The sequence below is a fragment of the Heloderma suspectum genome, chromosome 6, assembly GCF_057233095.1.
Source record: "Heloderma suspectum isolate Gila_16-S chromosome 6, 16-S_ref, whole genome shotgun sequence".
Lineage (NCBI taxonomy): Eukaryota > Metazoa > Chordata > Lepidosauria > Squamata > Helodermatidae > Heloderma > Heloderma suspectum.
The window spans coordinates 73,605,792-73,624,523 of record NC_139463.1 but is presented as its reverse complement, the minus strand read 5'-3'; positions in this window follow the sequence as shown (position 1 = coordinate 73,624,523).

The window sequence follows — 18,732 nt, the reverse complement described above, 5'->3', positions numbered from 1 at the left end:
GCCCAGCCTGACTATAATTTAAAAAATAAGAAGAAGGAGAAAGAAAGGATGCTGCATTAGAGACTGGTGAGAATGTCATTTCTTTCTTTCTTTGTTTGTTTTTAAGAAGAACTTGCTCAAATCCACAAATTTCTTCATAAACTTGATGGAAAGAACTTGATATTTAAAAAATTTAAATAGGTGAGAGAGTGAAACTGACAGATATGCAACCATGTTTGCGGTGCTGAATTATTCAGCCATGTATTCAACCATGTTTGCGGTCCTGAATTAGGGTTGCCACCTCTTTTTTTGGATGGGCTCCTCATCTTTAATAGCTACATGGCAGGCAGGTTTAACATGGTCCTCTCCATGCTGGGAATAACTGTACATACTGAAGTTGGTCAGTGCAGATGGGTGCAAATGTTGGTTCATTTTTGACAAGAATGAACAAAATTCACAATTTTCTTCATATATGGAATGGAAAGAACTTGAGATTTTTTTTTAAACCCTCAAATGCGGGAGAAAGAGAATTGGACAGATTTGTCCATCCCTGTCTATGTCAACCAGCCATTTCAAAGACATCTCTGGCATAGCTTGGATACTGCTTTGAAGACAAAAGATATGTCAGCCTTTTGGAAGATCGTAAACAACAGCTTAAATGGTGATATATCAAATGTAAATCCACAGATATCAAATGTAAATCCACAGATATCCATGGCCCTAGGGGTGTATGAAACCCCGCTTACCTGGCTCCGCCGGGTTCCACTGGGGGGGGAAGCGCACCGTCCCTCCCCCCGGAATCCTGGCTGGGGGGGGAGTCGCTCCGCGCCTCCTCCCGGAATCCTGGCCGGCCGGCTCCGCTCCACAGGGATTCCGCGAAGTCGCCGGCCGGCTCCGCCAGCAGCCGGACATCCGGCCGCTGGCTAGCAGGGACGCAAATGGCGGCTGCCATAGCCGCCACCGTTTGCGTCCCTGTATTCAGCCATGATAGGCTACGTAAAGACTTACGTAACCTATCACGTCTGGGTTAAAGAAAAAACAAAAACGCGTACACAAATGGCAGTGGCTACGGCCGCCGCCATTTACGTTCCTTATTTTTGGCCGTCTTAGTTTACATAAATATTTACGTAAACTAAGACGGCAAAAATAAGGGGGAACGCAAAGAGTGTAGCGGGTGCTATTTGTGTTCCCCTTTATTTTCACCCTCTTAGTCTATGTAAATATTTACGTAGAGTAAGACAGCCAAAAATAAGGAACGCAAATGGCGGCAGCCATAGCCGCCGCCATTTGCATACGCGTTTTTTTTTTTTAAAACCCGGACGTGATAGGCTATGTAAGTCTTTACGTAGCCTATCACGAATGGGGGGGGGAGGGGAAACAGACTGCAAATGGTGGCAGCGGCGGCAGCCGTTCGGAAGACCAGCTGCCACCGCTGCCGAAGCTGCCGCTGGAGCCGCTACCGTCCGGAACATCCGCCCCAGGTAAGTCTCGTCCCGGGGGGGATCTGCGGGGGGGGGGGTGGCAGGCCGTTCCGCCACGGAGTTCGGGGGGCCGAATGCACTGGCATTTGGCCTCACCGAGATCCGTGGCGGAATTCTATGACATCCCTACATGGCCTCCCATATACCATAAAGAGATAGAGTTATTAATTAATATGACGCCAGCTAAAAAAGCCCCAGGAGAAGACTATGTCCCAGCAGAGGTAATCAAACATCACATCAAGTGGTGGCTGCCTAGTTTGGCCAAATTGTTCGATCATATAAACCTACTTGGGGAATTCCCAAAGGGTTGGAATACTTCTATTGTAATTCCGATCTTCAAAAAAGGAGACCATAATCTCCCTTCAAATTATAGGCCAATTAGTCTTATCGATATTGCAGCCAAATTATATGCTAGACACCTGCTGAACAAACTGGAGGATTGGGCCTTCATAAATAACATCGTTATAGAAGAACAAGCTGGTTTTCGAGTGGGTTATTCAACAATGGACCCTTGTTTTTGTACTAGACCGCCTGCTTAATAAGTACAAAAATCTAAAAAAATCAAAATTGTATGTGGCATTTGTTGATTTCAAAGCAGCTTTTGACTCAATTAATAGGAACAGGTTATGGGCAAAACTGGCAGACTTAAATTTAGATCGACGTCTCTTGATTCTATTACAACTGTTGCATGAAAACTTAAACATTTAGGTGAGATTTTCTACTGCTGGACACATAACAGATAATACTGCAGTATCTCGAGGAGTTAAACAGGGGTCTGTCCTGGCCCCTCTTCTCTTCAGTCTATTCATAAATGATACAGCTTTTGATTTGACTGGTGATTTCTATTTCCCAGTAAAGTTAGAAGAAAGAAAATTGTCCTTTCTTCTTTATGCTGATGATCTGATTCTCATTTCATATACTCAGATAGGTTAAAGGAGATTACTATCAGCATTGGCTGAATATTCCCATAAAAACCTACTATGTATAAATTATGAGAAAACCAAAGTCATGGTCTTTGGACATCCCCATTGCACAAATGGAGAATAAACACCCACCCTATTGAGCAAGTATCCTCTTATCGCTATCTGGGTGTTCTTTTCTCAGCTTCAGGAGGCTGGGACGCTCATTTCAAATCCTTGAAATTAAAGACAAACCAACAACTAAACGGTTTACTGAAGTTTTGGCATACAAGGGGAGGTTACCAAATCCACCCAATGTTAATTTTGTTGAAATCAAAACTTATCCCTCAGTTTGTATATGGAGGAGAGTTATGGGCTTTGAAGTCTTCCTATAATATGGAAATGTTTCAAAACAAATTGCTGAGAACAATTCTAGGTTTGACAAGGTGTATTCCTGCTTCATTTTTACGTTCAGAAACTGGTGTTATACCAGTTAAATCTATCATGGTCATCAGGGCCTTTAATTATTGGCTCAAGATTTTTTTCTCTCCTTCAACTAGATTTCCTAAACTGTGCCTTTTAGAACAAATGAGAGTTAACCCATCAAACACATTATCCTGGTTTCAGAAATTAATTTATTACATTCATTATTATGGTTTTTCCTTTAAATATTTTACCACTTTGAATGTTGCCCATAGCAAAGAGATTTTTAAGGAGAGGGTTTACAGTGTTTCTATCCAAACGGATCTCTGTTCAGTGTCTAGTAATAAGATAGCACCTTGGTTTGCAAAGACCAAGCTTGAATTTGAATGTGAACACTATCTTGACTTTAATTACAAACCCTTCTCTTAGATCCACTCTCACACGATTGAAGATGGAGCAAATGAAAACACCAGTTTTAGAAGGGCGTTTTAACAAGACTCCCTATGCCTCGAGACTCTGCCCCTGCCGTACTGGCAAAGTGGAAGATCTGCCTCATTACTTATTCTACTGCCCTATTTATTCCCAAATTCATTCTTAATATTTGCATTGTTTTCTTGAAAAAAAGTCCAGCTGGTCCGATTTAGATAGAATACACTTTTTGTTTACTTCCAAAAGAAAGACAGTCTTACTGGCATTGGCCAATTTTGCTCTCACAGCCCAATTGTATAGAGCTAATTTTATGACCTTGCAGGAGATTAAAAATTAATATGATTTGTTTGATTTCTTTTATGTATGTTTTATCTTTGTTATTATTTCGCTTGTTGTAACCTCTGGTTGAAACAATAAAAGCTTTGATTGATTGATATGTCACCCAGCGTCAGCCCTGGTGCCCCCTGGCATGCCCATGACAGCCCAGGTGCTCATGCCAGCTCTGTTTGCTGCCATCCCCATCACTTGCCATTCCCTGGTTTGTCACTTGGGTCTCCCTGGGCTGCAAGACCCTGGGATTCAGCCCTGAGGACCAGCCCTAGTTGCACCACTGGGCCTTCCATTCTGAGGAATTGTCCCCCACTCCTCCCCATGGATCCAGGATTTGCCTTCCACAAGAGGAAGGAGCCTTCTGCAAAAAGATTTTGCTTGTGGAAATTATTCTGCCAGAGTTGGGGGGGATCCCCACTCACCCCACCCCACTGCTCACCCCATTCAGCAGAGTCTCCTGACTTTTGGGGTAGCGTTTTCAGGGGGCGGGAGGGGGTGCCATGGGAAGGGACATCCACTTCCACCAGTGCAGCTGATCCAGTGTAAATCTGGATCCAACCCTATAGCTGTGTCGAGGGCTCCTTGGAGGTCTCTCTCAGTCTAAACCAGTAGCCAAGTACAGACACAGACAAAGGAATTCCTTTCAAAGCTTTATTCTTCTTTTACAACTTAACAACTATACCGATTGCAACTAGATCTGAGCAGCACAGTACCTATGCCCTAAGTTGGAACAGTTGGTCCCCATTTGAAAGGGAATTACTGGCAGACCCCTGAACTTAAGGACTAGGGAGAGTCCCTCCCCTTTTCCCTTGGAGCCTCTGGGCACAGCCGTTCTTTGCGCGCCAACCTGGCACTTCGCCTCCTTTCTGCACCCTCCATCTGGCGCTGCTCTCTGTGTCTGCGTCGCACATCCACTAAGTCTGCTATCTGTGCTTGGTCACTCCCTGGACTGCTAACTAAACTAGGAATGCTGGTGGGAGGAATCTCCGTCAGCTGTTGGTCCTGGGAAAGAGGAGCACACTCCTCTCCCAGGAGCGACTGCTCTTCCTCAGAATCAGAACTACTCTGGGATTCTATGGGCTCAGTGTCCACCCTGACAAGCTGCACCCTGGGCTAGGGATGTATGAAAGTCACTTACTTTTTCAAAGGGTGACATTCGCGGTGGGGGGGAGGTGCTCTGTCCCTCTCCCCGAAATTCTCCCCGGCCGGCTCCGCTCCGCAGTGACTCCGCGGAGCTGCCGGCCGGGGCCACCCGCAGACGGACATCTGGCCGCTGGGCAGCCTGCACAGGGGCGCAAATGGCATAGTGGCTGCCATTTGCGTCCCTGTATTTTGCTGTGATAGGCTACGTATATATTTACGTAGCCTATCACAGCAAAAAAAAAAAAAAAGGCCGCCATCTACAGCAGCCACCATCTACGTTCCCTTTTTTTTTTTTGCCGTGATAGGCTACGTAAATATTACGTAAGTACCTACGTAGCCTATCACGGCAGAAGATGGGGGCGCAAATGGCGTCCCTGCGTTAGCCGTGATAGGCTACGTAAGTATTTACGTAGCCTATCACGGTAATAATGAAGAAGCAAATGGCGGCCGCAGACGCGGCTGCCATTTGCAAAGCAGCGTGAACGGCAGCAGGTAGGTGCTCCATTTCATGCACCTTTCGCGGGGTGGGGGGCGGGGGGCTTCATTCCGTGGATTTCGGGGGGCCAAATGCACCGGCATTCGGCCTCACCGAGATCCGTGGCAGAATTCTCCGACATCCCTACCCTGGGCACATAATGGCAGTGGGAGCATCGATCACACCACTGTATGGGAATGTCTCCTCCCAGCAAAGCATGCGCTTGCTTTTTCATTTTGCGTCTGTTGTGCATTTGCTTAGGGAAAGCCTTGTGATCCAGACAGAGGAACCTGTAACCTGTTCCACTTCTCCCTGGAAAGCTACAGCAGAATTCAGAGCGAGACATTTCCTTCCAAACCGCACGGCCTAAACAATGGAAAAACACTGTGTGTGCATGTGTGTACCGAGCCAGTGAGTTCAAACAGATTTCTGCGAGAAGACAACAGGATCCAAACTTTTTCCCCGTTGTTGATACACAGCCTAACCTTCCCACATCCTCTGTGATTCCAGCCGCAGGCACGAGAAGTCACTATAAATTCCTTCCTGTGGGTTAACAAGTAGGGAAGAGGCCTCGCTGTGGTCAACAAATTGTTTTCTAGTACGCAAATGGGAAGTGTTGCTGAGGACAGAGGATGCTGTCTTGAGTAACGATTACGAAGCGATAACAATACACCGCAGTGGGCCAAGTTCATTAGTTTCACTTTAGCATGCAAGCAAGGCTTAGGAACGATGGGGGAATGTCTCATGTTTTGGTTTTGGAGGCAAAATCAAAGGTCCTGGGATTTGGTTTGAGGGCACATGATATAGCCACCTTAGGCTAAGCTGGCTTAACTCTGGTCAGGGCTTGGATGGGAGACCATGTAGTTATGCTCCCTTGAGTTCCATGATGGAAGAAAGGTTGAGTATAACAAGAATAAATAAAAACCAGAAAGTATCTCCTCCACAAGATTAACTTAAGTGTTTCCCCAATAGCGGAAGAGAAATAAAGGATTCTGGATCGGATCCCAGAATTTCAGTCCCTCTAGATTACATCATCTTTAATGGGGGGGGGGATTCCCCGTTTCAGATATTTCCTAGCCGTTCAGATGGCTTAAGGAAAATCATCTAACAATTAGCTCCCAAGAAACATGTCCCCTGAATACCCAGAGCTGTTAACTCTGCTTTGTCAAGTTCAAGCCTCTAGCCAGGAATTTCCTCAGCAAGTGTGCACTTGGAGCTTGTTGTCAATAGAATGAGCTTTGCGATCAGATTTTTGTGATCTGATTGCAAAACTCATTATGTTCACAATGAGTCCCAAGCACTCATTTACTGTGCAAAACCCTGATGATGTGGACAAGCCTTCCTGAGTCCTGGGAGTGAGGTGCTACTAGGAGGTGTCCTCAAAGCATAGAGTAGAGCCACAAAATTGAGCCAAAAGGGGTTGTAATTCAGTTGACAGAGGCCTTAGGAGAAGGTTTTGGAATGTGTGTGTGTGTGTGGGGGGGGGGGATGGACTGCACAAAAGCCAGGAAAATACCAAACGACCAGAGGTTGGGGATGTTGGATAATACGAACAACTCCGCATGCTTCCAGACACTAGGGGGCGATAGAGAATGTGTTGCATCAACAGCTGCTTGTCTTGTTCATCCCCCTTGTTGTCTGATCAGTTCTTTTTTCCTGCTCCCTCCCCTTTTTCTTCCTTCTTCTTCCTCTTGCCTCTGCAACAAGCACCATGCGCTCCCTGAAGGAAGCAAGTAACCATATCTCATGCCTTCACTCACTTACACTTATGCACTCTCCTTTAGGTGGGTGCTTGTAGTTAAACAGAGTTAGACTTCTCTGACAATGTGTATAAAAGCAGTAATAAAGTAAGCTGATTTGAACTTCTTTTAAACTGGCTCTAACCTGCGTTTATTGCCTCCAAGACTAAATGCTGTGTTGCCACACTTTCTCTCTATAAAGCAACTCTGCTGTAAGTCACAGCAGACATACCAACAGGGGAAAGGGAGTGAGGATAGGGGAAGGCTGGAGACCCTGGAGACCCAGATTGGGACACCATGAGGGCTAAATTTGCCCCCTGGGCTTGAGGTCCTGGCTAACTTAATTATTCTGGGACAAATCTACTGCCTGGGAACTCTCAGTGTGGGGAGGGAACACTGGAATGAAACACTGAAGAGCTTTCTGCTTAGAAATGTTGCTTCATCCCTCCTGTACATTTCCACAAAGGGCTCAATCCTGTTTCATTCTGGGGGGCAGCATGCAGAAAACCAGAGGAGAGAGGGAATGGAATGGAATATCTTGGAAATGGTCATGGCTGGCTGGCTGGAATCCTGAACAGGAGCAATGCGCTGCAACATTTTGTTGCAGGTCCCACTTATAGCTTTAAAGCAGGGAGATGCTTAATATAGATGAGCTGGACTGGCCATGGTTCATTTTCTTTAATATCCAGGGACCGTCTCTGCAATTCTTTCTTCAGGTGGAACTGCAAAAAATAGAGGTACAGGGGTTCACATTTGTCAGGAAGCCCCTTTTGCACAAACTGAGAGGTATGATGTGAGCTGGGTTTTGTTACCCACTACTAAGGAAAATATCCTCTGTACATGCTCAGAGGTTCTCTTGTCTTTACTATTACATGCTCAGGGCCAAGCCCTAACACTGAAAATGGGTTCTGGAGCTGAATCCTTCCCTTCCCTCTAATCTCAGATTGTAAAGTCTGATCATGATTACTCAGGGGTTTGTGCAAAACACTCTGTGTGTGTTCAGAGATACTGTTTCTTAAAAACACACACACACATTAGTAGTACATTCCAGGGCGGAGTCCTCACATTAGAATCAGGTTTCATTGCTACTAGGCCCTTGCTTAAATTAAGCTCTAGCGACCACACAGGCACACAACCTCAGCTCCTGTGGTCCGGGAGGCATCCATACCGCACAGGAAACATTCGTTCTAAATTATTGGCTAGCGAACGTGCAGCATTTCTGCAAGCTATACGTGGTGCTCCATTTTAGATGAGGATGAGCTTCTCCTTGCTTTCCAAATGGGAGCTTGGAGTGGGAAGAGGCAGCTGCCAGTCGGACCATCCTCTTTCTAGCCTGTGCTATTTGCAGACCGTTCCCAAGACCTTAATGTGGAAGAGGGGTTTTTGTCTGTAGCCTCAAGTCTCAAAGCAGAAACATGAAGGATTCGTAGGGTAGACAGGTGTCCTACATTACAGAGGACGATCTTCTACCTGAAGGCATCCTTTATTTGTCCAGTCCATGTCTGCTATAAAAATACAGAACCATACGAAGAGCGAACCAAAGGACCCTGAAATGGCCCATCCGCAGTGAGCACCTGAACAGCAGACTGACCAGGTAGGCACACAGGTCACCCGGTCCTCCCTCCCCACTATGGGGCGATGTCCGGTATTTCTCTTTCAGTTCTAGTTATTCTTTTTAAAGTTACATCCATTCATATAAATTATCACATGCAAATTGGTGTCCTTTTTTTGGCGATGTGTGCGACCACCCTACGAAGAAGCAGCCGACACCACACGCTTGTTGGCTTGTTTTGCCAGAAGTTGGCCCGTTCTCCCTCTCACCTCAATCTCCTTCCCCTGCTTGTGCAAGTTTCCCTCCATCAGCTCTGTAGTTGGGGGACAGGGTGGGATGGAGCAAGAAGTAACAAAAAGCTGGGGCAGGGCACACGAGGGGGGTGGGTGGCTTAGGGAGAGCCTGGCCGCCCAGGTTGAGAGGCCCAGAAGGTCCATATTTGGCCCATAGGCCAGAGATTCCCCACATCTGCTGGCACAGAACTGGGGTGTTGAACTTCTTTCCACCCAAGGGCCAAATTCCATTCCAGAGAAGCCTCTCAGGGGCCACATCCCAGTGGTGAACAGGGTTGTAGGCAAAACGGGCAGCTCCGAAATGCCAAAAATACCAGCCTGTTTTAGCTTAAAGCTCTTACTGCAATTACGCCATAGGAGAGGCATTTCAAGTTTTTAAATCTGCAGGAGAAATCTGTGCAAAAGTGGGGAAACCGCCAAACAATTGGTGGTTGGGGGAAGGGTGTGTGGCCATCTGAGGACCATCTGGACTGGGACCCCAGGTGGGCTGAACTTGGCCCCCAAGCCTGAGGTTCTGCAGGGGCCATAGCTCAGGGTGATAGAGCACATGCTTTACATGCAGAAGGTTCCAGGTTTGATCCCCAGCTTCTCCAGGTAGCGCTAGGAAGAAATCCTGCCTGAAACCCTCGAGAGCCTCTGCCAGTCAGTGTCGACAGTACTGGGCGAGATGGACCCAGGGTCTGACCCAGTATAAGGCAGCTTCCTATGATACCCATGATACCCCCAGCAGAGAGGATTGCAGCCTTAAAATTACAGCATAGGAGACCTTGCCTGGTTGAGATTGGGACTTTCTCCATCTACATGCATGAGGTTGGTTCCAGATAGGGATGTCAGAGTGATCTGGCCAAGGGGTGGAGCTCAAAGAGCTTTCATCAGCTCCCCCCAACCCCGGACTTTTGCTCGTCTTCTGCTAGCTGTCCTGCCTCAGTCTGCAGCAAGTCAGCACAGCTAACGGATTTTCCATGTTTTTATTTTACTGGCGGAAGTAGACATTTGCGCATATTGTGGTTGCAATTTGCATAATTTGTGCAAATTTTGCCCGCAATTTGTGCAAATATCTATTTCCGCAATTTTTTAAAAAAGGGGAAAACCCAAATGCAAGTTTTGCTGGGCATGCTGTGGAACTCTGGTGAGCCCCCAAAGGCTCAGATATCCTGGTGACATCCCTAGTTCCAGATTGAGTCATAATTAGAGCAAACCCAATGAAATAAACGGGGCTGAGCTCCTGTCTAGCAGAAGTCCTGCTGATATCAGTCAGTCTACTGTAAACCTGAACCAATCCATTTATCTTTATGGGCCGTCGTGAACCATTCTGGTATCTTGTCAGGAATGAAGAGTACAACAGTAAGAAAGAGTAGACTGTGTGCAATCATTTTTTTCCTGTTACTCCCTGGAAGATGAGGGAGATGTTGATACTATGTGTAAATTGTTAGCAGGTTTAGAAAGCATTCCCCATCCCAGGAGGGGCTGCATTGGAGTGATGTAGCTGGATTGGAAGCCAGTATATGTCGGAGAACATGGGGGAGGGGGAGGTAGTGGGTGGCCCATGGGGCAATGTGGATTCTACTAAAAACACATTTGGAAGTGCCTTTTAGGGAGAGGGAATGGTTGGGGCTGGGGGAGACCTCACACACAGGCCTCTTGAGGAACCATTAATGGAAACAGTAGTTCTCAGGCCAAATGTAACATGGAGCCTATGAGGTATTGTTGGCCAAGATGAATTTCAGACTAAATCAGCCTCCCTGAAAGCCCCTCGTAGGATACAGGATGTGGAGAATGTCCAAGGGCTTTACAAAGCACACAGATGACTAGCCAAGGTTATGATGGTGGTAGTAGATGATATGGGCTGGCTCCAGATTTAGTCAGAGCAGACTCATTAGTCATGCCTAATTTAAGTCCTATTGATGTCAATGGGTTGGGCCCCAATTTAATCATACTTACACTCACTGAAATCATAAGAACATACCAAGAGCCCTGCTGGATCAGACCAAGAGTTCATCTAGTCCAGCATTCTGTTCACACAGTGGCCAACCAGCTGTCTACCAGGAACCCACAAGCAGGACATCAGTGCAGCACCACCCTCCCGCCCATGTTCCCCAGCAACTGGTGTCCACAGGCTCACTGCCTCTGGTACTGGAGGTAGCACATAGCCATCAAGACTAGTAGCCATTGATAGCCTTCTCCAGGAATTTGTCTAACCCCCTTTTAAAGCCATCCAAATCAATAGGACTTAACAAGTCCCATTGATTCCAATGGGTCTGCTCTTACTATGACTAAATCTGGATCCAACCCAATGAGTCTACTGCAGCAGTGAACAACCCTTGGAAAATGACGTTCCCCACTGTTGATGTGCATTACCACTCTCCACAATTCCCCAGGTATCCCAAGGTGTAAGAAATGCCTCTCTCTGCCTTGGTCTGGTTCCCGAAATGCTCATCCAGCCTTGCAGCTAGGCTCCGATGCAATCCCAGTATGAACTGGTGAGTGATAAAGTGCCAGCATTCTGAATTAAACATTCCCTTCTCTGCCTCCCCTTCCTGGTCCCCACTGAAGACGATGTTGTTGGAGAACCGTGTCAATTTCACCAGTGCTGATCCCAGTTCCTTTTACCACTTTCTCCTGGTTGCTTACGAAACTGACAACACTGGGGGAAAGAATGGTCACTTTCAGGATTTCCCCTTCCTCTCCCTCCAGAGTCCTCTTGTCACGCTACCCTGGGACTGCAGAGCAGAAGGAAAGCACACTCTGGCCTCTGCCATCAGGCAGGTGGCGAAGGGCCGCTGGGAGGTGGCACCCCTGGGAGGAACATCATGGCAAGGGAAGGAGCATTGTCCAGAAAAGGAGCAGGTGCAGGGATCTTGCTTCTCCCTCCAAGCCAGAAAGGGCACAGCAGAGCAGAAGAGAAGCATGCTCTGGCCCCATTCTAAGAGGACTAAGGGCTCCTGGTGTGTGTGTGTGTGTGTGTGTGAGAGAGAGAGAGAGAGAGAGAGAGAGAGAGAGAGAGAGATTAAAAGCTAAGCCACTTTGAGGATCGTTTGATTGGAAGGCAGGATCTGAATCTTCTAAACAAAACAACGCTATGTGCTAGGGTTGCCAAATGACCCAAAGAAACTGTCCTGGCCTTCTCCTCTGCTTTCAACAGGAGCACGGAATGCAAACATCAGCAGGTGATGTATTTTATTGCAAGGAGATAAGCGCAAACAGCTGCTAATTTCTGCAGTACAAACTGCCATGGAAAGCACAGCAGCAGGGGCTGGTAAAATGTTGGCAACTCCACTAGGAGGCTGTGGCTGGACTGCTCAGGTCAGGTTACTATATATAGGCCAGTCTGACAGCTCTCTGTCTCTCAACAGAGCACTGCCCACTTCTATATTCTGTACAGCGCCTAAAACAAAACTGGCACCTCTGCCATATGGACTCAGTGGGTGGTCTCCTTGCCCAGGTCTTTTTCTCTCCCTCTCTCAACCTCAGTTCTCCATCAGGAAACCTGGAATAAATCTGGCTCGTAGTAAATGCAGCACAACAGAGTATGGGTTAGGGCACCTCCTGACTTCACCTCCTATGTACCTGGATTGGACAACAGCAGTGGGGAGGGGAGAGAAAGTGCTGCCACTTGGTTCTTTCTTTCTTTCTTTCTTTCTTTCTTTCTTTCTTTCTCTCTCTCTCTCTCTCTCTCTCTCTCTTTCTTTCTTTCTTTCTTTCTTTCTAGGTGATGGTCTTCCTACTTCTGTTTAGGACGGTGGTGAACCTTTTTCTGCCCGAGGTCCAAACTGGCTATAGGGACTGCAAACTTGCCAGGGACTGCATGCCAGCAGTGGGTGGGGAGGGCTACTGCCAGGCTGGTGCCAACGGTAGGCATGGTTGGGCACCTGGCGAGGGCCCGCACCCCAGCAGGGCCCACTGACAAGGGCCCCTGGCGTTGCTCCTCCTTTTCAACACTGTGGCCTGCTTGTTCAGCTGCTTCCTGCTCTGGCCCAGACTCCAGTGGTAGTGAGGAGGAGGAGGAGAAGATGCCACGGCTTGCTTGATCGCTGGCTCTCTGCCTGGCAACAAGCAGAAAGAAAGAGGATGAGCAGCAATAGCAGCAGGTGACAATGGCAGAGAGAAGGCAGACTCACTGAGGGAAGGGCCCAATGGAGGGGATCTTGCCAAGGACCCCCCAAAACCTGGAGCTGGCAGTGACCACCTCTCTGCTGGCAGGTGCCTCCTGTGCTTCCTGCACCCCATTCACATGGACCCACCTACTGTTTCATCTCCTGTACACACAGTGTATATACGCTGGGGTGCCACAAATGTTCAACACAAGAGGTTGGACCCAGATTTCATCATACTTGGAGTAGGGCTACTGAAATCGGTGGGGCTTAATTGTGACTAACCTAAGGCCCATTGATTTCAATGGCTCTGCTTGTAGGGTTGGATCCAGGAACTGCCTTCCTCAAGAGGAAGGGCTCCACTCACAAAAGATTGTTCTGCCAGTTCGAGGGTGGGTGGGATCCCTCTCTCCCCTACACCACAGCTCACTCCATTCGGCAAGGTCTCCTCACTCTCTGTGTTACATTTCTTTTAGGGGACTGGAGGAGCTGCCATGGGAAGGAGGGGGTGCAGAGGCCCGCCCCATGCCAACGCTGTTGGTCCAGTGTAAATCTGGAGCCAACTCTAAGTACTGATTGATCTGTTTATACCCCACCCTTCCTCCAAAACCAGCATGGAGCAGCTTACACTATTAACAAAACAAATACCAATAAAAACATCACAAAATCGCACTGCCACACTAAAACAGTTAAAACACAACATTAAACATAGAACCTAAAAACACGAAGGGTGCAATCCTATGCATGTTTGGACAGGGGAAAAAAAGTCCTACAATTTCCAGCATGCCCCAACCAGCATAGCTGGCTCAAGGGATGCTGGGAGTTGTAGGATGTTTTTTTTTCTGTCTAAACATGCATAGGATTGTGTCCTAAATATAAATCTGGATCCAGTCCAGGGGTTTGCATGCAGATTCCCTCCATAGCCCTGCCTGGGCAAACCTGTGATGGAAAAACACACATTTGAGGTGGCCCTAAGCTAGTGGAGTCTCCCCCGCCTTTCTTGTTGTTGTTGTTGATTTGTTGTTGTTCTTGTTGTTCTTGCTGCAGTTGTTGGTCTTGTTCGGCTGGAGCCAGGCTGAAATAGCAACAGGAAATCATCATGACCGTGTCGTACTCGGCCAGAGCCTTGTTGGGTGTCACAAAGTGATAAGTGAAGCCGCAACAAATTAATTTCATTGGTCCCAGATGCAGTCTCTCAGGAGTTGCCCTTATCCTTCCAAGCCGCAGTGTGTGGGCTGGAAAAGTTATTTTGACCAATTTAAGGCCTATTTTGTTTGAGGTTTATTATCATAACACAAATGGTTCTGTTCTGTCATTCTGGGTCTGTCTTTTCCTCAAGTCCTGCAAAGCTGAGCCTGGAGAGGCATTGACTCTCCTGGTCTGATTCATCCCCATTTTTTAAAAGGGTCGGTGAATAGGGCATCCACCTGGTTGGCATTAAACCGTGTGGCGTGCACACAGCCCTACCTGTGGTCTCCGCTGATGCTTGCACCAGGCCCCTGGACTCCGGCGTGGGCCTCTCAGCATCATCAAGCATGTGACAGGAAATAGATGTCTCAAGGCCGTGGTGCCGTCAGGGCAGGACTTTGGGGGAAAGGCCCCACTCAGCCGGATGAGCAGATGGGGCACGGGGGGGGGGAGTTGACCACATTTTGAAGTGAGTCAAGTCACCAATGATGGCAGTGGGGCTGTGAACCCGCTCTGGGTTTCAGTCAGAGCCAGTCAGAACTCCGAAGGAGCTATCCAAGGTGCTGAACCCTAGCTGCAAAATGGGTTCAGCACCTTGGATAGCTCCTTCGGAGTTCTGTCTGGTTCTGACTAAATCCAGAGCGAATGCATAACCCCACTGATTTTGGAGCCACCAGCCTCCACTCAAGTAATACACATGAGAACCTCCCCACAGACCATGAAACGCAGACTCCAAATTACCGAACAGCACTGCTGCCCCCCTTCTTTTCCAATTGCCCAAACATGCCTCAGTTTTGCAACTGAGGCCTCTGTGTGTTTTGCACTCCTCTCTGTGTGAGGGGGTGTACCTTTCCTGTTCTATCCCCACCAGTCTGAAGGACTCCCTGGGAGGTGAAAGAGGGCTCCAGCATTTTGTTCATTTTTATGGCCTTTTTCTGCATCTTTTCCAGCTCTCTTGTGTCCTTTTTGAAATGGGCGGTGCCATCCTAGGCATGTCTACTCAGAAGGAAGCCCCACTGAGTTCAATGGGACTTACTTCCAAGTAATAATTTCCAGGGGGTTAACCACGTCATTCTGTTGCAGCAAAAACAACAAAGAGCTCTGTGGCATCTTAAAGACAAACCAATGTAATATGGCATAAGCTTTCATGGGCTGCAGCCCACTCGATCATATGCATGCAGTGTTGTCCTGTAGTATATGTATACACATGGTTGGGTGGGCTTGCAACCAGTGAGGTCAGAGGGAATTGAACTGCAGAAAGTACAGACTGGTGATAATTACCTTATTATCGGTGGCCCTTCACAAAACTGCGGTTGCTGATAACACAGACACCCTTGCATGGTCTACTCTGGCAATACTATTACAGGACTTAAAAATGCCATCCACAACATCAAGGGTTCATAACCTGTTCATCTTCCAATGTGATATATGCCATCATTTCCTAGCAATGCCCTACATAGCACAAACAGGCCAGTCTCTGCACAACTGAATAAATGCACATAAATCTCAAGTCAGAAGTGGTACTACTCAGATGTCGGTGAGGGAACACTCTGTTGCTGACCTCAAGGTGGCCATTCTTGAACAAACGAACCTCAGACAGATTCTGAAAGGACTGAATTCTTCGAGAACTTCAACTATATCTCCTCTGGCTTGAATAGATGATGACGATGATTTATTTCATTTCTATACCGCCCAATAGCTGAAGCTCTCTGAGCAGTTCACAAAAATTAAAACCAAAGAGCGCACAATATAACAATACAAATTATATAAAACAATAAAACCACAGTAATACAGGCAAAGGTGTTGTTTTTTTTTTATAATTGTGCTTCAAGCATTATTAATCCACAAGGATGTCTGTGTTATCACCAACAACTGTTTTGTCAGTGGTCACTGTCAAAAAGATAATTATCAGTGGCTATACTTTTTGCATTTCAATTCCCATTGATCTCACTGTTTACAATTTTTTGGTGTGGGGGGTGGGCGGGGGTGGGAGGTGAAGTGTGTCTAGGTAATGTTGTCTTCCATTTGTAGCCCTCCTGTGTTTTTTGCACCATTCCTGCCATCTTTTTTCTTTCCATCAAAACTCTGTTAGGGCACAATCCTACGAGATGCATCCTGGCTACTCGTAAACCTCCACACTTGGAGGCTTATGAGTATCCTACATGCTCTGCATTTGAGTTAGACAGGAAATTTTGCCCGTCCAGTGGGGGCTTTGGGGAGGGTGAGGGAAGGAGGCTGGGGACAACGGGAGGTACCTCATATTCTCACGTCCCCAGTCTCCTCCCCTCCCTGCCCCCAGGAATGCCCCCTTTCCCCTCCTACGAATTCGCATTTGCAAGCTCATGACAACAGCTGGCTGGGAGGGGCAGGGGGTGGTTCCCTGTCTCTGAGCTCAGAGCCCTGTCTCTGAGCTCAGATCCAGGAAACTGAAATATCCTATGTCCCCCAGATGCTGTCTGGGAGACATAAGATTGCTCCCTTTAGGAAGAAAAGATGGAATAGTTGCACAGTGTCTTTTTGGCTAATAGTACAAGTATTGGAAGCACCCTTGGTCCCAGTTAGGGCCAAACTGAACTGGCCCTCCTGAATTTGCCACTTATTTGCAGGGGTGGGGGAATTTGGAAAGGCTGTTTTGGTTACCATTTTTGGGGTACAATTTTGAACCCCCAAAAGTGTTTTGCAGGAGGACACAGCACACGTACCATGGGAGTGGAAGCTTCCAGTCACCCCCCACTTTTTAAAGGGGTTTAAAACCTGCTAGCAGCTTAGGCAGTTTTTAAACAGTTTAAAGTAGTTTTGGGCCAGAGTATTTTGTAGGTTTCAGGGGGTGGAGGCATGGCAAATCCCCAATCCCATTCTATTCATTTTCAAGGGGGCAGGATTTAAAGAATCTTCAGCATACTTTTAAAAAGGATGGGTTGGATCCAGATTTAGGTGCACGCAAATGGGCTGCAGAAAGCACACGTCCCCACCCCCTCCTCCCATGGCAACTGCCTCCAGGTCGCAAGGCTCACATAGCGTTGTTGCTCTAGCCACTGTACCTTACTCCCTTCACTAGAACTCAAGGAGTCCTCCCAGCTCTTATCAAGGCAGGCAGATGGTCAAACATTTCATACAGACATGTTACACAGAGGGTTGGGGCCCCATAATGAATGGGGTAGGTTTTGCAGCGGGGGATTGAAAATTGGGTACCTCTGTGCTGCATTTTGCGCATGGGGGGTGTTAGTGGTGATGGAGGAGCTGCTGTCACTAGCAGGGGGTGGGGAAGTCCTCTCCCAGTAGCCCAGTTTGATGTGCCTTAATCGGGATCCAACCTGCTTTTCCCCCCTTGTTTTTGGTAGGGAGTTTTATTGATGCCCATTTTTGTTTATTGCTAGGACACTGCAAAAAACAGATCCCGATGTGATTGTATGTATGATAGTATTATGAATTTTGTGTGTGTGGTGTCTTGCCAGTGTGCAGGAGGGGTATATATGTGGGCATCAAGTAAAGCATTGCACATAAAGAATCTTGATGCATTTCGTTATTGCTTTGGGATAGTGCTTTATGTGCATTGGTGGTGTAGAGCTAAATGGGGGTAATTTTCTCCTCCCTACCCCTGTAACCTACATCCTGCCGCACTAAAAAGGTTGCATGAAGCAGTGGTGTTATTGCATTTTTATTTTTGTTTTAATTCTAATAAGAGGCAATAATAAACAATAATAAATGGTGTAATAATAATAATAATAATAATAATAAATGGTGCAATAATCAACAGTACCCTCATTAATTTTAAAATACTCAAGTAACTCAGCAGAAATTTGTGATTTAAACACACCATCTTTAAGAAGAGAAACATTAAAGCGCCCGACACTGGAGGGCCTTGGAGAATCTGAAAATTACAACTCCAAGCAGACTGCGGCATGTGAGACTACCAGCATACCAATCTGACAAGCGTTTCTGTGACGTAGCAAAGTTGTAGAAATCAAAAAAAGAATGTAATCAAAAGCAGTTATGATGGACAGGTGAAATAAAGGTGTGGTCTCTCTTGCCAGGATGCAAAATTCTCAATTCTTTTTGTGTGCACAATTCTTTGGAATTGTGCTTCACGTGCATTTGGTGGTGCAGAGCAAAATGAGGAAATTCTCTCATCCTTCCCTGGGTAACCTGCATCCTGCCACACTAGAAAGGTTGTGCGAAGCAGCTGTGTTGTGAGCATTAATTTCTAAAAAGAGAGACGCCAGGGATCAGAGGGGGTCACAGCAGTGGAGGCTGGTGGCTCCGATGTCAGTGGGGTGGTAAATCTGCTGCAGGGTTCAGGCTTCCACACCTTGGATAGCTCCTTTAGAGTTCTGACTGGTTCTGACTGAAACCCAGAGCAGATTCACTGCCCCACTGACAGTGGAGCCACCAGCCTCCACTGAGTCATAGCTCAGTGTCGGAGCACAAGGAAAAGGTCCCTCGTTCAATCTCCTAATTAGGCTAAGATCCCTCTCTGAAACCCTGGGAGCTGCTGCTGGTCAGTGTAAACCAGGGCTGCAGAGCCTGAGAGCTGTGTGCCGAATCCTGGGCTCCTGGGGCCTCAAACAGTCTCTCTGGGGCTCTCCCAGGTGGCCATGCCCCCTTCCTCTGGCTCCCCCCCTTCCTCCCCAGCTATTGAGCGTTGGGTGGTTTTCCATCCTTGGTGCAGATTTTCCTCCACTGTGCAAGGCTGACGCACCTCTCCTTGGG